At 43.8% G+C, this 26,316-nt stretch overlaps 1 protein-coding gene across 5 annotated transcripts in view; it reads right to left on the bottom strand.

Annotated features, from left to right (window-relative positions):
- The window catches only part of syt1a (synaptotagmin Ia), a 154,260-nt gene that overhangs the window by 49,965 nt on the left and 77,979 nt on the right, over nucleotides 1-26,316 (bottom strand). For 2 of the 5 annotated variants that reach the window (XM_069711006.1, XM_069711010.1), the window contains exon 1: nucleotides 25,695-25,999. The exons of 1 other annotated variant lie outside the window; for it this stretch is intronic. The gene's annotated coding sequence lies outside the window, so the exon portion shown is untranslated. Of the gene's footprint in view, nucleotides 1-25,694; nucleotides 26,008-26,316 lie in introns of those variants that run through there. 2 more of the 5 variants (XM_069711008.1, XM_069711007.1) reach the window with 2 other exon arrangements.

Below are 26,316 nucleotides of genomic sequence, written 5' to 3'. Positions count from 1 at the left end.
GTGTGTGTGTGTGTGTGTGTGTGTGTGTGTGTGTGTGTGTGTGTGTGTGTGTGTGTGTGTGTGTGTGTGTGTGTGTGAATTCTGGGTCACCCAACATCAGCATTTGGCTGAGCGATGGAATAAATCGGCTCGTCCTGGATGTCTTCAACCAAAACGCACCCACGTCTTTGAATCTAATTGACACTTCCAACAGACTGGTGGTCTGATTTCACGTTTGAGTCACAGGATCTGTAAACCCTTCTTCATCTTTTTAATACGTACGCAATCGCAAACACACACAATCGCAAACACACACACAAAATCGCAAACACAGACAAAGCTGACAGGTTTCGAGTCTGATAAAGGTGTCGCAGAGTGACGCGAGAGTGTGATTAGAGGGTGACAATTACTTCAACTTCAGATATAACACCTCGAGTGTCATCGATTCATATCAAACAGATGTGAACCGATCGCGGTGGCACATTGGAGGAGACTAAAGTAATCAGGATGATTATGATACGACGATTCATAGAAACGCTTTCATGCCGGCATCTTGACTTTTCTCACAATTCCTGTATCTCCTCATGGTGTCGGTTTCCTCTCAAGCTTTCATGTTTTGCCTTCATCCTTCTCTGTCCATTAGAGAGCCTTCCCCCACTGGGCATCCTTTCATACGCCTACAGCCTCTCACAACATTTCCACCCACACACTTTGTCTAAAAAACAGCGGGACTGCCAACGTCCGACCAGCTCAATAATTGTCTCAAAATTATAATTTTGCTTCCCCCCCCCCCCCCCGAAGTTAATAATGACATCAAGAGTGGCCGATGAATACCCAATGAATACCAATTTAACACTTTTAAAGGGGCAGTGAGGAGGCTGAAAAATAAAAAATGCTTTCATTTTGATTTCACTGAACTCAAGTGAGTTGTCAGATCAGATCGTGCCGGCGCTATCATTTAACACAAGAGCCTCCCCTAAATCATACTCCACGCTGCCAGGTTGGCCTGAAGAGTGAGACTGAACTCATTGACAGTGGTGGCAGCTTGATAGATAACATGGTGAGGGTGACATTGAAATAAACAGGCATTGTGACCGACACTCTCAGGGCTTATCGTTCGCCATCAGGCGCCTCCGACACGGCATTAGCATGAGTTTTGATTTTCCTCATTTGGGAGAGGCTCTCTCATTTGCAAGCATGCTGTTATCACCGTGACCCCAGGTTGTGAAACTGAGCATGAAGAGGGGGCGGGGGTGGGGGGGGGATAAAGGTGCTTTTTTGATACACAGGTGTTATTTGGGTTTTTAGCTACAGAAACCTGCATATGGCACACACTTGACTGGCAAACTGGATACTGTCAAAGAGATTTTCTGTTCCTGGGAACATCAAGTCTGTAGATTGGGATCAGATGCCGCCATATCAAGACAGCCCATGAAATTGGGTTGAAATTGCTCTTGAATAATATCGTCTCTGGCCATGATAGCACCATTCAGAGATAGAAGGCTAAGATGGATGTTTGAAGGTATGCAGCAGGTGAAAATGGGACAATCTGCTTGCGGCCTCGATGCTTATGTCTCCTCCAACTGACTTTGCGTGACGTTCTTTCCTCTTGTGTGATCCAAATCCAAGTCCAATCATATGTTCATGACATAAAACACACACACACAAAAAGCAGCATTTAAGAAGCTTAACGTTGAAACACAACACGGATGTTTGGCAGTTTTTGGATAATAAATGATTCCCAGAAATTACTAAGCAACTATCAACATTGCTGTTGATCCATTAACTGATTAATTGCCTAATCCTTTCAGCCCTACCTGCGTTTTTGTATGTAAAAGCACTTCCTGTAAGCCTTCTCTTGCCTCCTTGCCGCTTCCACAGACATCGCTCGCTAGCTGACGAACGAAAAAGACGAATTAGAAAGGCGGAAAGGTTAATCATCCCCCTCTGCGAACATCGCAGCGCTTCACACAACAGCCAGGCTAATAACCTCTGATCCCCGTTATCCAAGCAACAACCAACTTACTGGTCTTGACACTTGGAGACAGAGTCATAATCGTGATGAGCCCGGTATTGGCAGATGAGCCTTCGAACCAAAACATCTGTTGTAATGGTTCCTCCGGGCGACAACAGAGAAACCCCTCCACCTCCCTCAGCCCACACGATAATTATCACTGCTGGCTGCAGCCAAGCCAGCAGTGTAGCTTCCACGCTGCCCATGTCCAAGTAACGCTCCAGTAGATTTTGGGTACTGCATGGTCCTGTGATTAAAATAAATGAGGTCTACGGGGTGGGTGTGCTATTTGAAAGCAAGAATGCCCATTATTAATTCGGTTGTAATTTCCGTCTATCCATGTGAACTCTTGTTCTTTCCGTGCTGGGAGCTGCCCATGGTGCTGAAGCAGCACACAGGCCTTTACACAAATAAGTGCTTTGGTTACAATAACAGGAAAAATGATGTGAATTTAACCAGACTGCATGAAAGAAATGTCTCATTTATTTTCTTTTTGGACAGTTACACTGAACGACAGCTGTAGGACATCAATGAGTAAGAGAACGATGATGAAATTTAGGCTTTAAAACATGTTTTTTTTTTCAGTAAGCCTCTTGATTTAAGTGATGAGGTTCCACGTTAACAGTTTGCATCACCTGTCCGCACTGGTTTGAAATCATTGCTTATGTGCTCCAATCTGGGTTTAAAAATATCTGCATCAAGATAAGACTGTAGAGTTTTATTTAACAGTTTCTATAAACACATTTTTTTCTAAACTAGCTCATGAATAAAACCTGAGGATGTTTTTCCCCCCGAATTTGAACTTGAAAGGGTTGCTTTTTTGATCATGAATAGTTAATTAAAACACTTTTCTTTTCTTTATAACTTTGAACTTTTAAATTCCCACAAGCTGACAAAAAAGAAAAGCATCTCTTTTAGATCTATAAAAGAACTGATTTCATATAAATGAGAGAAAAGTGAGCGGCACTATTGGCCAAAAAACTTTTTTTTATTTGATGTGGCTGCTCACGTTGGTTACAAGCACCTGACAAACATTTCTTAAGTTTTGAGAGAGAAAACCTGTCCTTATTGCTTATTTCCATAGCATTTAGTCAAACGATCTACATCACCGGCGGGATGGCTAAGCTGTCCTTCTAAATTCAAATTAGCTGGTTTAAACTCCTTGACATAAATCTCGTTTTCAAGGATGTCCTTCGACACAAGGCAAAAAAAAAAAAAAAAAAAAAAAAAACGAACAATGGATGCACAATGGATTCACAGCCAGGAGAAGTTAATTGTTTTGGCACTCAGGTTTCAGTCGGCCATCTTGCACACAGTTGTGATTTTTGTGGGCTCTGCCAGCTCAGTTTCCTGACACACCAGATTATGTGGGCCTTCCAAAGAAGCTCTGCTGCAGCATTTGTCTAAGTAAACTCCAATCTGTGTACTTTTCAGAGAACTGCATCTGACACGCCGCTCTGTCAGAGTGGATCAGGCCCGGGCCCAACACCACGCACACATCCAATTTCACCGCAAGTCTTAATTCCAGGCGGGCTGCTGAAATCTCTCTACCCCCTATATAAACCTCTCTGTCATGGCTTCTCGTGAGTCACCGCGTCCTCTGACTTCACCGATCCCTCATTTTTAGCTGCTCCATCAACACATTTTTGTACAAAAGAAAAAGCGTGAAGAATCCACATGGATTCAAATGTGATATTTGCTCATTCAGATGCAGAGCAAACAATTTCACAGATGACGCTGACTAAAGCAGCGAGATGACTAACAGATGCTGCAAACACATAAGCCTTTTGTGCACCTTTTCATATTCGCAGCAGAACTACCAACCGCACTGAAAAGTCAACATGCTGTTCATAAAAAGGGGAAATAAGAAGATTTTTTGCTGCATAACCGGCAAGATGTGTTTTTTTTAGGGATGTCAGTGAATAGCAATGAATTTCACCTGCTGCTTGTGTCTCTTGAAACTTATAATCCAGTCCTCCTGATTGTCCAGTGTACATTTAATTTCATTTATTGCATGTCTATCCATCCTGGATCCCTCTGTTGCTCTTCCTGACGTTACGTCCATCTTGTTTAGTACATATTACCCACAAATCACAGGACATTCAGGCCAGCAATTATTTTTTTTTAAGGATATTATCATTACCATGTTCTGCATAATGATAGTTTAAACATTTTTTTGTGCCGTTTCTGTTGGATTTCAGCTGGCAGAAGGAAAAGATAAGGCCTATTAATATTACTTAATGCACTTTAAAGCTGAAAGAAAAAATTATGAAGGAGTGAAAATGCTTAAAACTGCTGTAGAAATATAAATCCTGTTGATCCTGAGTGCGACTCAACAGTTCACTGAGTGGGAGGTTTGGCTGGAGAGGGCAGTGCCCCCTGAGGGAGACAAACAGAGCTGCAGACACAAGAGTGACATGCCTCCTGGAGGATAATGAAATACCAGGGAGGGAGGAAGCCGGAGGAAAAAGAAAGAGCTGGCTTTTTTCTCTCCTGTCTGTCTTGTGTTTGGGCCGGATCACTGACACTGGGACTTGGGGCTGAAAGGCCTGACCGGGAACGGCATGGTCAGTGAAAACATGCCTCTGAGAGCAATTAGGAAGCCAATTACTTTCTTCTTACGGAGGATGGCATGTCAAGGCTCGCCAGCTCCAGTGTGGAATCTTTTCTGACATCCATCACCGGCAACAAACCCGTCTTGATGCCTTTCATTTTCCTCCTGCTGTGTTTAGAAAGCAGAGTGGGACAGCTGGCCAGCTGGACAAACTCAACATCATCACAAAGAAGTCCAGAAGGGGGGCTGCCAATCTGCCTCGTATAAATGCTCGTTTAACACTTATATATTTTATGATATCAGCAAAAGAAAATGTCCATTTTGGCCTTATTTTTTTAATGTTCTTGTCTAAATTCTTATCAAAGTCAGAATTTTTGGAAATCATCCTTTTAATTAACCAAGCATGAGTGACATTTGGTAATGTAAGTAATGAGAGGTGACAATATGAGGCTGCTGTGATAATTCTTATTTTTGGGGAACAGCAGGAGGTTCGGGAGGCACCGCTGGGTTGGAGGGGTGGGCTGTGTGTGTGTGTGTGTGTGTGTGTGGGGGGGGGGGGGGGGTTCCCAGCGAGACGGCAGTTTGGCACCAGCCGAACGGCAGCCGGTCTCCACCGGGCACCAGCAAACAGTTGTGTCATTCAACTGCGGTCCAATCTGATCAGACAGAGAAGAGGCCGGCGGACTGGAACCACACGGAGCCAAACTCCAGAGTCCGGTTAAGGTCAAAGCACACAAAAGCACGCTGTCCAAATCCTCGCTGCAGCTCTCCCATCCGACTGCACTCATGGCAACAGCAAGCGGCCGAGAAGAGCATCGCAGACACAGGGAACTGCTCATGAATCTCAACAATACCTAACCAAAAAAATACAGACATTTGGTTTGCCAGTTAGCATCTGTCCAGAGGGAACACCACCAAACCTTCCAGGTCTGCTTATCAATGATTCCTGTGGACTTTTAAGAGCACTGTGAATTCAAACAAGTGATTAAAGGAGCACAGAGAGGCCTTCTTGATAATCACACAGATATTTAAGTCTCCAGAGTTTACTCTATAGCCCCTGGAGTCTGTTCTTAACTTAGCAAAGCTGTCTTTCCATTTGAAACACTCAGACGTGGAAGAATCTACAATCTAATGCAGACTTCATTTAAAAAACACTGACATATACAAGACATCCAAACACTGCATTTAAAAAAAGGATTCCTGGAAAGAATAACAATTCTTTGATGTGACTCCAGCCCTATTTTATTGTGCTTCTTCTGGCGCTTTGCTGTCATCATAAATAAGAATTTGTTCTTAGGTGTTTTGCCTGGTAAAATAAAGGACAAACTTGCATAAAAATTAAATAAATAAATAAACCGCAGCTCATAATGCCACTGGTCGTGAACTACTTTTGGATGCCACGTTGCGTCGCGCCGCTGCACCGTCCGTGTTCATTGATTCCCACCGTCTCACCCCGCTTAAAATTCGTTGCTGCGCTCGACGATGGCATCTGTTAGCGTGTGCATTTTGTGTGTCATATCTCGTACAGTAGCTACGCCTCTGCTGGGTCCTCTTATCTAAAACCCTTCGGGGTTTAGCGTGCTCTGTGCTGCATCTCCAACATTTGTTTGAATTCACTGAGGAGAACCAGTTCTTTAATTTGTAAATGAAAATAACTGATTCAATATCCTCCAATAATTAGTTGTATTTACTAATTAAAGCTATATTTATTTATTTGTTCGCTGTTTTGTTTGTGGAATATAGATGATTTTCATGGACTAACTTATCAGGAACATTACTTTAGTAATTGTTAATGCTTTTATTTTGAAGGCACTGTTTGTTTTTTTACCAGGACAGGTGAGGAAGCAGACGCTGTCATATTATTCATTTGCGTGCAGAAATGGTCAAATTAACCTCATGAAATGTTATGCTTGGCTGGACAATGGACTTTTTCGCTGCATAAGATTTGTTCCTTGGTGCCTCAGCGGCCATTTGAATTTGAGCTTTGATTTATTTTTGTTGTCGTTAAGTCTGAGGAAAAATCGTCACTATAATATACTTCTCTGACATAAATAAGAATCAATAGGCATTATATATATCCTCTACACATTGACAGTGTTTAACTGAAAGCAAGAGCCAAAGCATTACTTTCACGTCTTTAATTCTTCTGATCGCAGTAAGCTTTAAACTGCCACAACAGCTACTGTGCAGTAAAAGCCTTGAAGCTCCACTAAAACCACGATAGAAGCTCATGAAATCAGTGAATCACAACAACATTTATAGGAACAAAGTGCTTTTACGCTGCAGATGAATATAGTTGTTTAAAGGTAGAACTGGCCGTTAAATAGCACGAGAAAAATAGTTTCAATTTTCTTTAAAATTGGAGTTATTTCTCAAAAACCTTCTGCAGCTATCCTCGCTGCCACAGTCTGATTGCTATACAGACCTATTCGGTCCTGAGGCGCAGCGCTTATTACCTCAGATCTGGCTGTGATTGGACCTGCCCGGCTCCACCAGGGGGACCCAGATACTGTAAGGGCCTCTCCGACGCAGCCACAGTGACCTTGGAGCGGGAGGTGCGGCGCCGCTGGGAGCCCACAGGATGAACAACATGAGGTATGGAAGGAGCCGGGCATACAAACAGTCCATTACCATCCATAATGCGGGGCTCTGTGTTGTGCCTGTCCAGAAACCTTACAGCCCCGACCATCTCCTTTCATTTTTATCCTGCCGGGGAGGAGTGGAAGGGGGGGAGGAGGCAAACTCTCCCAGTGGCTGTGCAATCTGGCCGAAGAGGAAGAGACCAGAGTGCATGAATAAAGGGACTGGTTTGCTGCAGGCACAGCTGAAATTGCTCTATTACACCCGCTCCATTTGAGATCAGTGTGGGAGGGAGTGGCAGGGCCAAGCACGGAGGGTTTTCCCTTTTTTTTTTTTTTTGCTTTCTTCTGTCTCTGCTCTTCGTAGTGCGGGGCTTTGGGAAATACATATTACAGGAATTACTGTGATATGAAAGTAAAAGTGCAAAGAAACAGGTGTACTTTCAGCTATAAGTACAGAGGTCACCGCATCGTTGTTATAATAACCTCCGTACGGACTCGTAAAGATTTGTACATTCTATCATGTGGGACAACATTTTATTCAATTCAATGACTTAAGTGGAAAGGAGTGAGTATTATTAGCTCAAATTGAATACATGAAATTGCCGCTGATATTACATTCAGCTGGGACTATCTGTGATTATAGAGATGGATCACCTCCTATATTGGAACTAAAATGCATTGCAGTTGCAGCGTAAGAGGACTGTTGTTCGAGCATTTTCTTTAGTCCTTTACTCTCGCTGAACCGCAGCAGAGAGAAGGTTCATAACGGCGAATCCGAGACGTCGGGCAACCTTTACCTAATTGAACGAAATGGCACACAAGTGGACTGATTTGCTTTTGCGCATTTTCCATCTGCGACGCGGGAGTGGATGAGGCGAAGGAGGGAACTTAGCAAGCGGAACGATTATATCGAAAATGAATTTGAGGCATTATCTACAAACAAAAGGGTTTCAACTGATAAGAAGTGAGCAAGTTCCCGACACAAGTTATCTGTGGTGACGCTGAGAAGCGCACAATCAGGCTGCATTGTAGTTGGAGTGGAAACCTCTCATGAGCTCTGCATGATCATTAAGGCAAATGGAAATGGAGGGTTGAAGAGCAGGCAGTGTTTTTTGCTACGTTTCCTATTCGTTCCGTGGATCTAGAAGAAGAGGCATGCTGCATTTGCATTTCAAAGATTACATAGCAGCAAAGAGTTACCTACAGCTTCCACTGAACGTGAGTTTGATCCGTCCTCTGCACGGCTTCATATCCCACCGGGAGCATTTTGTCTGCCTGTTTTATCTCAGGCAGACATGTTTCTTCCACTTCTGTGCTTCTGTCGTCGGTGAACGTTGTTAAATGGCTTCTTTTTTGTCTGTTTTGTAGTTATTGTTGTAATTTCTTACTTTGTGCTGCAGCCCACAGACGAAGTTAATATAGCCTGTTGCGTTAGTGATCAAAAAACAGAAATCCTCCCAATTATTGCGTCACTATTTCACACACTGTGTCTGTAGCGGGTGTAGCAGTGAGGGGATGGATCTGACTCGATCTGATTGGGAACCCGACGATACTACGTCCCGCCCACTGATAACCTGGACCTGACTGCACAACAGGCCTGTCAATCATGTCAAGACATGCCCCCAAAAACAATACTTTTTGAAACTTATTTTCTAGTTAATAACGGGAATATTTTCAGATGGACCCCCAGAAAAATAATAAGAAGGAGTGACTGTCGCTAACAACACCGAGATAACTCAAGGAGAAACTTTATTGACTTAGCATTTCATAGGACTAGTTGAATGGGAATCTATGGAGCCGGAGGCTTTTTGGAGCCAACCTCTGGTGGCAGTCAGTGGTATTGCAGCTTACGGCATTTCTGCATCGGCCTTATTTTTCCGACCCGGAAACTGCGTCCACTTTTATATACAGCCTATGGCGGCATCCCGCTTCTGGGACGCTGCCAACACACATCGCGGCGCAGCCGGATGGGATATGAAACATTTACTTTAAATGACGGTGATTCACTCCGGCACCCGTGTCGCAGATGGAAATGTTAGAAAATAGCCTTTACGCTCTGTTTTGAATGACAACTACACGGCTACTGGAATCTACCTGGATACACATGGAAGCCAGTTTGTGATGCAGTGGGCGAGAAGCTAAACAAACCGCAGGGGAGATGGGTGAAATCTTATTGTTGTTTCTCTTGCTTCAAATTACTGAAAGCCAGTAACCCTGATAAAAAAATTTAAAAAAGGAGCGGCGAAGGATCGAGGTCAAGCCCCCAACTCCGAGAAGTTGTCTGCTAAAATTATAGAGTCCATTCTGTATAATGCGCGCTCGGAGGTAAACAGAATTAATCAAGATTACTTGACGGGATAGCTCGATGGTGGCTCGATGGTGGCTCGCCGGCGGGAGAGAGAAAGGCTGAGACTCAGCACTAATCGTGAGCTCTGATAAGTAGGTGATTTATAGGCGCCATTAATAGTGAGGGGCAGCCAACACATCTCATTACACAAGTTAGATTGTTTATAGTTGGTAAAGAAGCTGTGGCTTCACCGGTATGAAGGAGGATATTCAATCATAAGGCCTGCTTGATATAAAAGGTCGAATTATAAAACCTAAATGAAAAAGGGCGGGATTGCATCATCTTACGACTTGGCTTAAGGCGCACTGCCTCAATATACCCACCCACCATGTTTGATCATGTTTATTGTCTCCAGCCATCTGCAGCTGATAACCCTTGACTGAACAAGCTGCTAGTTATCCCACGAGGGAGTGAGGAGAGATATCCATACTTATTCAGAAATTACTTTCCCTGTGAGAAGGCGGCACTGCAGGCGATCTACAGAAAGGGTGAGAAAGACATCAGAAATAATGTCTTCGATTTCTTTAATTTCGATGTATGAGCAGCCTGCGAGGCGACGTCGGTCTGTTGCTGCGGTGCTTCAAATGTTGCCAACAGGAAAACCAGCGAAAACACAGTGGCAAAGGTAGACGGCAGGAGACCTTATGCGACTGAATCTAAGTCTTTTGATTCTATCTTGTGGAGAAAATGTACCAAAGTCAGGCCAAGGCATCAGACATAAAAAGCGAACACCAGAGAGGGAAATGGCATCACCACGTCTGCCGCTATGGCTCCCGTTCAGCACCAGCCCAATGTATTCCTGTGACATTTAAGGGAATTAGGTGGTGTTAGGAAAAAATGACAACCACTTTGTCTCTGTTAAAGAGCTTACCCGAAGACATGGAGAACAATTCGGTGCAGCTCTCCCACACACCAGCTTTGACAAAACAAAGCGAAAATCGTTGCTTGTCTGGCGGCACTTGAGTGCACCACTTGTCAGGGTGGAAGTTTTGTGAAAGTGTTGCCTGCCATGACTTGTGGCTCATAATAAACAGGCTGTAGTGCCTTCTAGATTAGGGGATGTGACTCTGGAATAAACGATAAAGCCGCAGACGGCACGGCTCCATCAGGTGTTATGACGCGATGCTGATGTCAAACCACCTCTACGGGCCCTGAAATCTGAAGCCTAACGATGAAACGTGGACTAAATGGACAGGTAGGCGTTCTAAAACTACATCTGTCCTATTTATTTTGTAATAAATAATTACTACACAAAATAAATGTTATTCAATTAAACACAAAAACAATCATCTGACGAAGATAAGGATATAAGGATAAGTTTTCCTGTCTAATTGGACTTTTCTCAGCATCATCCAGATGTCTCCGGATCCCTCCATAAATCTCCCCATGAATTGGCCTGGTTTTTCATGTGTGTGTGCGTGTGCCCTATCCTGACCTTCAGCTGTGGGCCGACGCACTCCAGACTGATCAGGCAGAGGGGAACCGACTGCCAGCCCTGCTTCGTCCGCTGTCAGGTGTTGACAACCTGCATAAACATGGAATAAAGAGTGCGGCTCACCTGAGGGGCAGAAGCCAGGATGAATAAACCTGAGGAGTCACTCAGATGAGAAGGAGTTCAGTGAGGCTAAATCTTTTTTTTTTTTTTTTTTTTTTTTTTTAAAAGCTTCATCATGAAGCTTTGCGTCCTCAAATGGCAGCCAGGGGCGGAGCTACAGTGCAGTGGGACGAGATGCGTCTCTGGTTCCGCCAGAAACTCAGACAGTCCCATTGAAGATGCAACTTTTGTGAGCCGTGTAGTTTCTCTGTTATTCTGCCTCCGTAGTTTTAGTCAGTTTCTATATTCCAAAGTTGAATGCTGTTTTTCCAACTTAAAAATTATACTGTTATTGTTAGTATGCTACTTTTGAATCAGAAATGTTCATATGAATATGTCACGAACACTAGCCAAACACAGTCTGAAGTATTTTTACATGCATTTATATGTTAATAATGTATCTCATTAACTTAAGTCTATAATACATATATAGAAAAACATAATCAGTTACACTTCCCTAAAAGGTAAATGAATTATCAAGGATCCATGCATTTTTTTTCCTGCAGGACTTCAGCATGACTTCATGCATTAATACCTCATGAAATCATCAGGAAGTAACATGAGCTCAAAGTCTTTCATTCATGATCTCAAGCATGAACAACACATTAATTAAAGCATTCACTAAGGTGCGTACATCATCAGTGATTCTTTTTTTATCAAACATGATCAAAACATGAACTAAATCTTGCAGCACAGAGCACGTCACGACATCATCACTAACTAAGCATTAGTAACTCATGAGTTCATCATGTTTGGGGCTTCTAAAGCGAAGTGGTGAACATTTGATCTTCACTATGCATTGTGGGTAAAACTGCAGTAAGTGCTGGAACATGCTAGAAAAATTTATGAGAACAAATGTTTTCCAATTATTAGGATTTCTGAGTTATTATGTGCGTGTCTTATTCATAGTAACCTGCAGGCAAATGAAAAGACCCCCAAAAAATTCCCCAAAATTCATCATGGTCATGCTTAATAAACCATAATCATTAATGGTGTACTCACCTTAGTTAATGCTTTAATTAATATGTTGTTCATGTACAGTATAAGATAATGAATGAAAAACTTGCATACACGTTACTTACCTGATGAATTCATGAGGTATGAATGCATGAATTAATGATAATTAATGCACCCTTAGAGTAAAGTGTTACCTACAGATGGATTTGAGAAGTTGCCATTTCCAATAAAGAATGAGAAATTGACAATTAGTCGGTTCAAAGCTTCTTAGATGTTGGCCAATCAGAAAAAAATGGGCGTTTAAAGAGACAGATCATGAATGAGGTGCTGCATAAAACACCAGTTAAAGATAAAAGAAGGATCGATCATGCAAAACTACTCCGGAGGAGTCCCAGAATAAAAAAAAAAACATAACCTGGAAATGAGTTTAAAATGTCCCCTCTGAAAAGATTTCCCTCCTGCAGCCACGTTCAAACTGTGATCTTTATGCAAATCAATTGAATTTCACTGTAAAGAGAAAGCCTCGTCTGGATGACTGACACAAATATGATTGGTATATTAGCCTATCAGTCATGCTATTAAGGTCTGCCATTATGAATCAGGCTTGATGGTTTGTGATTGGACACTAATGCACACTGGGCTCATTAGTCCCCACTGTTCGCTGCAGATCTGTCCAGGATCCAAATCAATGAAGTCCACTTTTTAAAAAAGGGGGGACTGTAACAGCTGTGACCTTTGGAGAGGAGAGGTCAATGTGATGCCAACTTCCCCTTAAATTGCTTGAAATTGATTGTGAACAGAACAAGGCGGCTTTCACCTGGTATCAAACAGTTCGGATCGTCGCACGGCTTCACAGCATCAAACATTCTCGCTCACACGCAGCTGCGGGCATGAATTATTCAACAGGGCAAGTTATAGTGATCTGTAGATAATGTGGAGAGCTTCAGGGCTTTATGTACATAGCCAGAAATTGTTTTTATAAAATCATGCCTGGGCATCCCGTCCTATCCTGTAATTGTGCATGCGGACACTAATTTCCCACAAGGGGGAAAATTGTGTGCCGGGCCTGTCTCTCCTGCCCCCTTAGAGCTACGGCAACACAAGGGGAGAAGAAGCCCTTAACACTCAAACACACACCTACACACTCAGGAGTACTTCCCTTCAGGCATATCTCTGTCAGTACACAGAAAAACTTCATTATGCGGGAAACAAATGTGTCCTCGGCAGCGGAGCCGCTTCAGTAGACGGTGCTCTTTTACGAACGTCTGGATGCTATTGAATTATACAGAAACGGACACTCCTGCTCGGTTGTTCTGGACGAGCCCCTTGATGTGGTGTTGAAAGCCCAAACGAGCTCCAAAAAAAAGGTCTGCAAAAATTTACTTTTGATGGTTTCCCTGAGAAACGGTGCACGGCTCACGGAGCAGGTCTGTATTTTCTCAGAGGCGTTTTTTCGCCATGCCTGACATGATCCTATTTTGAATGGCCCTCCGCGGTAATAAGGTCGTTTGTCTTGTGCAAAAGGAGAGAGGATCTATAGTTGTCATACTCTGAGCTGGAGATAAATGTGAAAAGCTAAGACTGTGGCAGTGGAAAGAATTTATGCAGTCAGGCCATTCCTCTCTGAGCTGTTGTGTGACATGCAAACATAAAAGGATGCAATTAAAGCTGCAGTAGAAGTCTCTCATTCAGTTAATTATTAATCACACGGATAATAATATATATCTCCATGAACTGTTGATGATGTAAAACCTCGGCCTGAACCTCATCCTGTTTCTACCTGGTTATTATTAAACTGATGCTCATAATGGCTCATCATTTCTCTGTCAACAATGTACAGGATATATACACATACTGTATATGGTCTTGGTTTTGACCTCACATCCAGCTGGACTTTTACCTGGTTCAACAACAGACAAGACAGAAAGAAGGGAGACACGATAACACTTTGATTTCCATATTTCTTGTCTCTCAAAGGCAGAAAAATGCCCATAATAAACCTCTACAGAAAAAAAAAGAAGGAAAACGAGGGATATATAGTTGAGACTAACATAAACACAGGCTGTCCACACAAAAAATTTGCTTCCACTTCCTCCAGTATGCAATGTGAAACACATACGACTCAGTGACGCTCTCCTTCTTTTACTCGTCATGCTCGTCTTCCTCTAAAAGCAAAATGTTAAAAACAAACAGATTGTTCAGCCCCTGCTGCTCGATCTGTCCTGTTTACACTATAGCTTTTGCGGTGAACCACGCTGCTGTAGTTCTGACAAGATGCACCGGGGTCTGACCCTGAAGGCTCGATCTGCTCAAAACCACTTCCACATTTGAATTTCTCACTATGTTTTTTTTTTTATGTGTGTGTGTGTGTGTGTGTGTGCGCGTGCGATAATTTGGTCAGATCGGGGGCAGGAACGAGTGTTTTCACAGCCATAGTGGGAATCCGATTATCATACAGGGATCACGGTCGTCATGGAAACCAAGGACGGTGCACGGTGTTAAGCCATCCCTTACACATCCTCGTACATTGGGAATTAGTGTGAAAATTCAGCTCCCTTAAAATAAAAGACGCGACAAATTCCATCTCGGAGATCTGAGCACATTGTACGGCAGCTCGCCATATTTTGTTTTCATAGCCGGCGTGTGTGGCAGGAATACAACTCGCGCTGTTCAGAAACATTTTGTTGCATCTCATAATTTATGCATATCATAAAACAAAACACCAAATATCTCACATTCAAGGAGCTACAAATGAATACTCAATGAACAAACTTGACTGAGAAAGCTAATGACATCCTTCTACTGCTGAGAAGTTCATTGAGACTTTAAATTGTCGCCGAATCTGTTGATTATAATTAATAACACAGTAAAATGTTGAGACCATTTACATTATCCTCTGTCTTTTGCTTGCCAGACATTGTCTGATCGTGTTGTTTGTGTTACACTGTCTATTAATGTCTCTTTGGAGCATTTGGGAAATAACAGCCTGTAACAGCTGTTGTGCTGCTGACATACTGCAGGACAGATTTCCAAACAGATTCATGTCAGGGTACCTTTTTTTGAGCTAGCCCTAAATTTAGGCCACGTTTCCTTAATACACAAAAACAGAAAGAAAAAACAAACAAAAAATCACCTTACAACTGAGCGGATTTTGGCCAAATTAGAGGAAATATGGACAGTTGCAAACTCAGCGTGGTTACAACACACACAAGCATGGACACAGTTTGCTACTGCCTCTCGAGGGAGGATGCGAACTCATGGAGCGAGTAACCATTCAGTATTTTCATTTGTGGACTTCTGTGGTATTTTATCTAAAATCTGTAATAATTTGACAAAAGTCTATAGGAGACCAACTGTACTCCAAATTTTCAAACATCGGAAGTTGTGAGAGACTCATGATTGACGTGGCGGTGGAAGCAGACAGAAACATGTTCCCATAATTCACTCAGTAGATGTTAGTTAAGTCGATGAAGTCTGGGAAAGTCAGAGGGACTTTCTCGTTATCCTCCACGAGGCAGGTGGAAGCTGGAATCAACTCTTTTGGATGGACGTGAGGGAGGAGGGGACCACAGGTGGATGCAGAGTGATCCAAGATGGAAACACAATGCTGCGAGGGGGAGATAAATGAAGCCGGAGCGTCTTGGCCACACCGGCGGAGGACAGCCATCTGCGAGCTCATAATACACGGAGCTTATCTTATTACCACCTCTCCTGAAGAGAGAAAACTTTGTTTTCCCAACTCCCTTTGTCTTCACCCTGTCAGGCGTCTTTTCAGCCGCATCTACTCTTCACTTTCATCCTTGCCTTCCGCATTTCCATGACAAAACAGAGAAATAACAATCCAGTGTGGCTTGAGATTTAATTAGAGGCTGTCAGCGCTCTAATTTACAGCAGCATATGAATGCGGATGGCCATCCTGTTCATTACCCTCTCAAGACATTCCTGCTTCGTGAATTAAAATGAACAGACTTTATCGGAGAATTATCTAGTTTGGATTTCTACACCGTTTTAATCATCACCTTTGTTAAAAAAAAAGAAGAATATATCACTTATGCATACAGACATCTGTTGTAGCTCTGTTATCCGTCAGCAGTGAGCACACACAGACAAACATGATGCACTTCATCATTAGAAGGACTGTGGCTGTCGAGGTTGTTGAGGCTGTGCCATGTGGACTGGGAATAAAACCGCGGGTCAACCCCGAACCCTCGACTCCACCCGCCGGCGCCGCGCCGCGCCGCCCGGAGGCCACAAATGTCTCCCAACTCACTCCGGTAAACACAACGACACACAATACGGCAGCGCGCGCAACAAAAGACATGACTCGGAGCGCTGTCACCACTCATCACGCTGACACAAAAGGAGGCTGCAGCTCGGATGCTGTGCGAGCGGTATAATAATGTGCAGACAGACATGATAGGGTGCTTTCTGGGATCCTCGTGGGGACAAACACGCAGCCACGGTTGAACGGGATCAACGCGGGAATCAATAAAAGCGGGAGCCTGGTGAGCATTAAAAGCACAGATGAGCCGGGCGGTTTAAGAGCCAAATAACTTGACAGGGACGGTCCTTGACCAGCACAAGTGACCGGCCTCGTGGCCTCGAGAAGGAACCGGAGCTGATAAAAGCGAAGGCAGGATGTGATAAATCTGCGAGCGGTCGTGACGCTGAGAGGTTTTCAAAAGAAAACTGAAATGTGTGGATATATATGCATACGAGCCGGCTAGCACCACACAGCGCGCTCTCAGGCTAGATTCCCTCCTTAGTGCCAGTCAAGCTTACTAGAGCGTGGTCCGGGCTGGATTGATTGATGGACTAAAAGGGGGGTGGGTGGGGGGGGTTGCGGGGGGGCAGCCGTGTGCAGGAGAGAACCCGAGGTTAGACGCCGTCACAGAGCTGACTGCTGCATTCAGTGGGAAAAAGTGTCTGCGGGGCGTAATTCAGCTCACTAAAAGCTCTTAAAGCTTCAGTCGCTGGCACGACCAACACTCTCCTGCTGCTGTCCAGTCAGGGAAAAACATGAAGGGAAAAATGTGACTGACATCATATTTTGTTTCCAATTACAGAGGTTGTTGTAAACACGGGCCTTTTTTTTTTTTCTTCTTCTTCCTTGTCATCGTCTACGTTGTATTAATTTTTGCCCGTGGCACATTTTCAGTAGTTGTTTTGCAAGCCAAATATGAGGAACGTAATTACATGTGATCAGTATGGAGGTCCTGGAAGCAATTTCAATCAGCTGGACTGACAACATTTCAGACATTCGATATAATAACAATTAGCGATGACTAATTTAACTCTTGGCCTAACAAAGAAAATCAGCTGTGAATAGAAGACTTTAGATGTGCAACAGAGGATTTGAAATCTGCCCATGACAGACAAATTATCTCAATATTGTTCTTGTTGTCAACAAACACGTTGAACCTCTGTGTTTCCTCCAGATTCTGTGAACTTTTTAACGAAGGCTCAGTAGTTTTCCGTCACAGCTGAGCACTCTGGGTTTAGCAAACATTACTCAGACAGAAGTAAATAGTATTTTCAGGGGACTATTTTCACTCGTGGATTAATACACAACCGGTGCTGCAGTGAGGGTTTATGTTATATCGGATTGAATCCAAATAAACTCTGGTGCACATGTTGTGAAGAAGAAACATGTTACTCTGTGCAACGATTAATTGTATATCAAATTGTTTTTATATTTCTAGCTTTTAGTTTATTTTGTTTCATTGTATTCAAACTTCATTTCAGTTCACTTCGTCCAGTTTAGAGACGCAAGATATTACATCAAATAAAAGAATACATTAAAAACCCACTAAAATCCAGATATAGATGAGTAATAGTCAGGATTCATGTCTCAAATTATAAGACGACGTGAAATAAAAATGCATTTGCAACAACAATCGGCACAGCAGAGGATGAACAGAAAAGTTTCTGCTTTTAAATGATACGCTGCGAGATGACGCAACACAATGTAAAAACTCAGAATGCAAAATAACGTCCTGAAGCTCCAGACAGCTGCGACTTGTTTGTGAGTTTCAGCCTCTTGAAGAAGTAAAACTTGTTATCTGGGGGCCATCATTTGCTTCCTAAAGACATCTCAGTCCTGAGGGTGAACTCTGACCGTGCAGCGGCTACTGGTTGGAAATTAGCACGGAGTATTCAGTGAATGTCAAACTCAAGCCACTGTAATCCAGCAGCTCACTCTACTGTGCATTGTGGGTAATTTGTTTCTCTTGGAGGGGGAGGAGGGGTGGTTATCATATCAGGAGCCAGAGAGGTTATTCACACTGACAGTTATGGCATAAAGCCGCGTTTGGCAAAGAGAGAAGAGCTCAATTTGTCTTGAGGACGCTTTTCTAAAAAGATTACTAATAATTGTGTTCTTCTAAAAAAACCTGGTGAACACAGTTTCCTCCAACTTTGGCAACAAACCTCTTGTGATTCTTAACTTTCCCTTCCGGGAAAGCAGACTGACGATAAGGAGCTGTTAAACTCGATGCGTCACTGTTCTTCACACCCAGGTGGTCTCAGGTAACAGACTCAAATGTGGAAGGGCAGATTTTGTTCATTTGGCTCCAAATTTTCTGGAACACGTTTCTCCCCCCCCCCCCCAAAAAAAAAAAAAAAAAAAAAAAAAAGTCAGTCACGACTTTTGGCAGAGAGTAAGTGATGACGAATGAATAATGCATGAGCTCGGTGTGCTGCAAGTTAATGGAAGTGATCTCACACATTGCTATTTCTCCTCACACACACACACAAAACAAAAAACAAAAAAGTGTCAATTTTTCTTCCACTCGCCTGTAAAACAGGTCACTTCTGTGTCTTCTTGGCTCAAAGAAATTCATCACAATGTGCAACAGGCGTGTGCTTTGGGGCTCGGGGTGGACCTCTCCGGAGGAAATCCAAAGGCACTGATTGCATTTCACCTGACTTCTATGCAAGTCTTTCCTCAAACGATTACAACAAACAAAATGTGAATTTACACTCGCACAGAAGCTTTCTTGCATCGACCCACTTTGTACTTCTCTCTGCAGAAAAGAAAAAAGACTTGAAAAGCTTTGAAATGTATCTGAATGCTGCTTTTTTTTTTCCCCTCCCGTCCAATCATGAAGACATAAATCTCATGAATGCTGCGTTCATTTGTGTTTGGTGTGTATTCATGTCCGTTAGCCCTCCGAGACACATCTGTAATGGGATCTGTTCCTCCCCATAGCGGGCCTCCTTCGATAGAGGAGCTGATAACATACTTCCAAGCGGACATCTAAGATCAGAGATCACCCTCCATTTAGAGGAGCCGGCTCTCCTTCAGGGCATGTCGATACATTAAAGGACAGAGTTGGGAGAAAAGGCCCGATCTGAAGATAACCTCTCGCCTTTTTCCTCTCTCCGTGGACGCCTTTTAACATCATAGATCCACTAATTGCAGAAAACCAGGATTGACTGGACGGTCACAGGTAGATGGTAACAGCACTGACGCCGGTGATAGACAGAGACACAGCTCAGAAACACTTTAGCATTATCAGCATTAAGACGAAGACTTATACTGGTTTGCAAAGTGAAAATCATTGACGTTGACCAACACTAACCAGCAGCAAAGGTTTAAAAATATGTCCTGTTCACTGAGGAGGACGATCGGTTAACAGAGAAGACAAACAGGAGCTTCTTGGGGAGAATTTTGCCTTCCACACCCTGAAAATCAGGACGCTTTAAGTTAGGGAGACACCAAATCTTTAAGGTTATATTGTATATGCATGGCCAGGTTAAATTTGTTTTCTTTCACTGCTTCAGCACAACAGATAAGAATTCACCCTCACGAAATGTGAGCCTGGATGTAGCCTAGGTATTTAAATTTGGTACCAAATGACAAGACGTTTCCTGATCCTACCCGGCACTGCAGCTCAGTCGGTGCTGCATACCAACGACAACCCGGGGCTGCATATGTTCGTCGGAAAAAAGTCGACATTTTCTGACAGTGACACAAAATGAGAGCGATGATGATAAACATTTGAAAAAAAAAAAACATATTTTCTCTCATCTGTATTTTTTTTTTTTTTTTCCATTAACCTAATTTCACATTCTATCAAACACAAAACAAGCTTGGTGCTTTAACTACCAAAAAAACGGCAGGTTGTTGCTATGCAACAATTGAATATGTTTGAAGTGCAGCGCTACTCTCCAGTTTCCTTTTCCTGCTCGGTAACCTGTGCTCCGAGTGCTTGGGGAAAAAAATGAAATAAAAAAAAAAAAGTCACTTTTCTTGGTGCCGTCATCGTTGCCCTGTTCCCTCTCTGTAAATAGAGGTCTCTGGTGAATATGCGACCGGCTGTGGAGTCACAGATCTGCTGATAAAAAAAAAAAAAGTAGCTTTTCTTTCCCACTTAGATCGCTGCGGGCAGCGCACTGATTTACGCAGCACGGTGACGAGGACGACAGCTGCCGCGTACCGAGATGGAAAATACATCCTCACCGCCCCCCCACCCCACCCGTCGCAACTCTCTTTCCTTTTCTTCACTTTAAGCCACCACCCCTCCTCCTGTCGTCAGGGCTTCTCTGCGACAGGACCGGGTTTACTGACGGGACGTGGACACTTCGGAGGAAGCAGCCGCTCCGCTGCGGTCGGGTCAGAAGTTAAAATCGCGCGCGTGAACTCTCGCCGGTCTCGTCTGTTTGACACGTGAAAATGAACTCGCAGCGGCCGGCAGTGCGAGCGGCGTCTAACCTGCCTCACCTGCGGTCATCAGCCTGTTTTTACACTGGCACTGCTCCCAGTTTATTAGATCCGTCCAACCTGCAGCCCACAGAGACGAGGACATGTCGGGGGTGGGGGAGACAACCAACAACAAAAAGAGCGGACTTTTGTTTTTGTGGTAGAGGAGCAGGGCGGAGCAAAATGGGGAAACGCATGGACGCCTTCCCAGCTCATGAGAGCGTCGAGCACACGGTTGTGTATGCGTGGAAAACACTTAACTCCTGCCTATTCAATTATGCTAATGAATACATATACAAATGACCCCGGTTAGCTATTAGCTTTCTCAATTAGGGGGACACGTGTATGAGGGTTCAGAAGACGAAGAGGGAGGAAGAGAGAGGAGTGACGGGTGGTTTGCTGTCCACTGGTGATAACGGAAGCCTCGGGGCAGGACTTGTGCAGCTTTTATTGTCTCTGGGGGTGGGTGGTGGTGGTGGGTGGTGGGGGCTGCCGGCTATCCTCTGTTCTTGGAGGACGTGCAGCAGGGCCACCAAATCAATGTCATGCCGAGAACACGTATGCGCATTCGTGCGGACGTGTGAGCATGTGTGAGGGTAAAGTGCAGTGCAGCTATGAGCCGCTGAACGTCCACACCCGACCGCTTCATCACCAGAGATTAGACGGGAGACGAGAATGAGCTTTCATCCAACGGGCCTCCTACAGAAATAACTCGTTTCCATGTCTGATTTCACACCCTCTTCACCGTGTTCACCGTTATCACAAGCAAGATGTAAAATACGTCTAATTAATTCATGAAGCCGAGTGATTTGCAACCAGCCGCAGCTCGAGTTACATTTAAAAGGTGACTGTATCAACAAGTGTAATTAACTTCAGATTATGTAATAAATCCAAACCATGAGGCTGTGATTTTAAAATGCTTTGCACGTACGTACGTGGTAAAACCGTGCATTAAAACCAATTAAAAAAAAAAAAAGAATCGATGGAGGCGTAACTGACTCGTACATCACATTAATCACAGCCGAAGCAGATTAATCACAATGATTTTGTAGAGTGAAATGAAACTAAACATTTTTGCAGTGGGAGGAGGTGGTACACCAACAGTGAGGTGGGCAAAACTAAAGCTAAAAAACAAAGCTTATTGTCAGAATGTGTGGTTTCAATCTTTACCAATGCAACAACAGCAAAACATCATCAAGGAGCAATTACTGAAACTGCAGTGATGAGTGGAGAGCCTGAGGATTTCATATAGCCATTTTGGATATTAAGATAAATTACAAGAGATTGGGCAGGATGCAAAATGTTAATTCTGTAAGCAAAAGCTGTTTTTTTTTATTACACGTTGTCAATGGAAGAAATCGCTGCAGAAAGTGTGTAGGTTCACTTAAAGGTCACGTTTTATCAAAAAAAGTTTGTGTGTTTATGTGATCTCTTTTTTTGTTTGTTCTTTGGTCCTTTTCTAATATGTCGTAATGCTAGATTTATAAGTCCAGGACTTTATTGTTCTGTCCCTGACAAAATCTGATGTGTTGTGTTTTCATATTACTATATTAGATTACCGTCAATAAACCCAAGCTTTCGGTAGATGCTGCAGTGTAGTTTTTGTTGTGTGGATTTCTGCTTGGCATTTCAAAATTCATGCCGTTTTCATGTTTTATTTTGTGTGCTTGATGGCATGTCTTTGGGTTTAGGGAGTACTAATAGGACATAAGGATATGGTACTGCAGGAAAAAGCATCAAGCATATTATTGACTGCAGGTTAAAGGAGGTTATCGCTTTGTCGATGTGGCAGGTGTTGTACTTATTGAGCCAGGCTACCCGGTTAAGTACGGACTCAACTAACAGTCGATGTTAGCTCACAAACACAATCGGACTAATGCTAGTAAATATTCAGAGACTGCTGTGTGTTTTCCTCACCGACTGCTCCTTCTGCAACCAAAATGTAAAAATCTGTCATTCCCCACAGTATATTATCTAATCACCACATGAATAATCTTTACAAACAAGACAATATCCTGCATAATTTCCCTGCTCTGATATTGTCAGCTTGTAGTACGTCTCATTATTTTCACCATCGTTCCTCTGTAGACTGTTGGTGCTGTCCATGGGAGGTGGTGCTGAAATTTCACCCTCCTCTGCTTGCTGCCACCTCTCCCCCCTCCAGGCAGGAGCGCTGTCCGTGGTTCTGAATCAGCACTGAGCACAGAGGCTCTTCCCACAAAGACAGAAAAATAAGAATTTTGCTGGCTGGGTGGAGAGGCTTGGACCTCGTCTCTTCTGGGACTGTCTGCAAGAGGCAAACAAGGCAGCGTCTCAGCAGGCAGGAGGCTCCACGCCCTGTTTGCTTCAGAGCTGTCACATGTGACAGCGTCATCTAAAGAGAGAATGGAGGGGGGGGGGTTGGAGGAGCTGGAAGCCTCAATATGTCCCTTAGATGGATACAAAACAGGATTGTGGTTTGATGGGATATCGCCTGTCTCAAAAAATGATTTCTTTACTTTGCTCAGATGTGTGAACGTCTTAGGCAGCCAGCCGAATGTGCGATACAAAAGAGATGAGATTGCTTTTCAGCAAATCAAAGGACATCCCCTGTTATCTCCACACATTTCATCCCTGTGTTTTAAACATTCAGACCGACACATTGTGAATGTGCATCCAGTGGGATCATGTGTGAAAAGAACGGCCGATCCCTGCTCATGAGAGGCCCGACCCCTCTCTCTCCATCCTGTCTTTCCCGGAGTAGAAAAGCCGGCCAATCAGAGTGGTCGAGGCAATGAGTCACAGAGAGCGGACTGCATCCAGTGGACCGAAAAGGAGCTGCCTACCTGCCGCTCTGGGCAGGAAAGCAGGGACGTCCGTGTATGTGGTGATCCGCTCACAACTTTTGCGCGCGCGCGCACGCACGCGCGCGCACACGCACACACACACACACACACACACACACACACACACACACACACACACACAGGAGAGGCTTGTACATTTATAAATATAGCGTTTCTCCCCTAAAAAAAACCCCCAAAAAACACAAGTTTCCCGTCAAAGAGGATAATTCTCCTCTAACTCATCACACTTTTATGTTCTTTGATCTCTTTTTATGGAGCTTTATGAGACAAAGTCATCACTCTGAAATGCTGCCACTCAGGAAAACAGCCGCCGTAACACTTCAAGGTTGTGTGAAGGTCAGCAAATTGCCTGCATCCGTACAGTACAGTATGTCATTCAAGGCTGTTAAACAAAAACAACCGTTTGAATGAGAGCCTGAGACATTCATTAACTATTAATGCAAAGGGAGAGCTCACAGCTGGATACACACACCACACCAAATTGGACTCGCACACACCGGTGTTCACATGACAATATTCTACCCCTACCTCCCCCCCCAAAAAAGGATTTAATTGTCCTCAAAGAGAATTAATCGTGTTAAATAGCTTCCACAAATTACTCCTGATTCTCCACATAAATCTAAAGGTAACAATGGACTGAATAAGATATTTCAGGTCCACTATTGAACGCACAAATCCATTTTTGAATGAGCCACAAAAGGAACTGTGGATGTGAATAGGATTTATTGGACCTTGCAGGAGAATAAAGGGACCTGGAAGGTGGTGGGAAAATGGGAGTCAAAATGGAAGTGAAATCCAAGTGAATTGCTTTTTGCGTCTGAGAAGACCGGAGCCGGGCAGAGGGCTCGTTCCAGCGCACGACAAATAGACAGGGGGCCCCATTTGAAACCTCCACAATCCATCAAGCCTTCAACCTTTTTCATGTTTCTAAATGAGAGAGAAGAGGGGGGGGTATAAAAGTGCTAATGTTACTAAAGAACCGAGAAGCTTTGTTCAGCCTCTGGCTCGCTAGTCTGTCTTTGTTTAATAGTCTACTGTACCTCAGCACACATGCATGCACGGAGGGAAGAGAGATCGACTAGTTCATTTCAGCTGGGATAATGAGGCCGGAGAGACGGAGAGGAAGAGATAAGGGACGACAAAGGGGAAATGACAAACAGCAGGGAAGGCAGTACAGTGATTCGATTACAGTAGAACTTCTCATTAAATGACAAAGAAAGAAAGCCCAGGGTTAGGAAAGCCACAGTAGTGGATACAACTGCTAAATATGTCCCTTTTTCTGTGGGGCAGTAACTGTCTCCTCTGACTGTACTGCTGCCACGCTGAGCCCGAGGAGCAGCCATTGAGCTGGAGCTCGGCCTAACCCTCTGTGGGTGTCTGCTGCTTATTCCCCTCCCGTCACTGATGCCACGGATCCTATCAGCTGTGGAGCCACATGCCGCCAGGTCCCCACGTTAAAGATGTAATTAGATTGCTGGCAAACTCATATTTTGACCGAGAAAAACTGAACACGTGTAGATTTGTAAGCGCTGATCACTAGGGAGAGGATGTAACGTGACAAATTTGAGGGGAAAACAAGAAAGAAAGACCATAAAAATGTATTTTAATAAAGCACTAGAAGCCTTTACACTTTCTCCAATATGAATCTAATTTAGGAAATGTGTTTTTTTTTTTTTTTTTTTGCTTCCCTTTTTAGTGCCTGTCATTGTAAATCTGACATCCTCTGACATCTGTCACCCTGGATGAGCTGCTGTCACAAAAGAAAGCTGCACCTCCTCCTCCTGCTCCTCCGATATACGACCTGACTCTTCCAATCCCAGTTATAGTAGTGTCCTGCGAGCAATGTCTGCTTATATGCACACACGCACACACACACACACACACACACACACACACACACACACACACACACACACACACACACACACACACACACACACACACGGCATTCATTGCATTATGTTTCAAAGCAGCAGCACAAAAGAAAGCTCTCTTTGCCATTTGACTGTATAACCATGTTATCACCATCTCCACACAGCCGTCCTCCTCCTCTCTTCTTCTTTTCTTTTCTTTTTTTTTTTTTAAATTTTCTTTTATTTTTTTTTTAAATCTCTTACCCGGCGACACGCTGTCTTTCCTGGGTCCTCTTCACAATCCCAGAAAAGGGGGTTCAGACAAGTTCTGCTTTTTTTTTTTTTTTTGCCGAGCGGGGCTTGATGTGACACTTTGAGGGGGGGAAAAAAAGAAAAAGAAAAAAAAATCAGTGGCTAAAAAAGCAATGTCCTCCTCTTTTCTTTTTTCACACGGAAGCTCAAGAAAAAGCACTCACGATCGCACACTTGAACACCCAGTCAACAGCTCTGGCAAGCGAGCAGCTCGCTATTCCTTCCTCCTCTCTTCCCTCTCTCTCTCTCTCTATCCGTCTCCGTGACACTCGCCTCCTCTCCTCTCCTCCCGCCCACCTACTCCAGCGCCCTCCCCCGACTTCTCTCTCTCCCCCCTCTACCTCTCCCTCCCTCGCTCTTCTTCTTCTTTTTCTTCTGTCAGACAAAACGCACACATCCCCTTTATCTCTCAGCTCACTATTTTCTGACACCCCCCTCCCTCCCCTGCCCTCCCCCTCCCCCTCACCCCCCGCTCCGTGAAAACAAATATCAGTCGGTGGTACCATTAGACGAGCATCTCCACACACCGTCTACAAACTTATTCTCAGGTTTGCGGAGCATTTCGGGGGGAGGA

The sequence above is a fragment of the Brachyistius frenatus genome, unplaced genomic scaffold, assembly GCF_029030835.1.
Source record: "Brachyistius frenatus isolate BFR_SWC_R1_liver_20210118 unplaced genomic scaffold, ASM2903083v1 Contig_96, whole genome shotgun sequence".
NCBI lineage: Eukaryota > Metazoa > Chordata > Actinopteri > Embiotocidae > Brachyistius > Brachyistius frenatus.
This window is presented reverse-complemented; position numbering and strand designations above follow the sequence as displayed.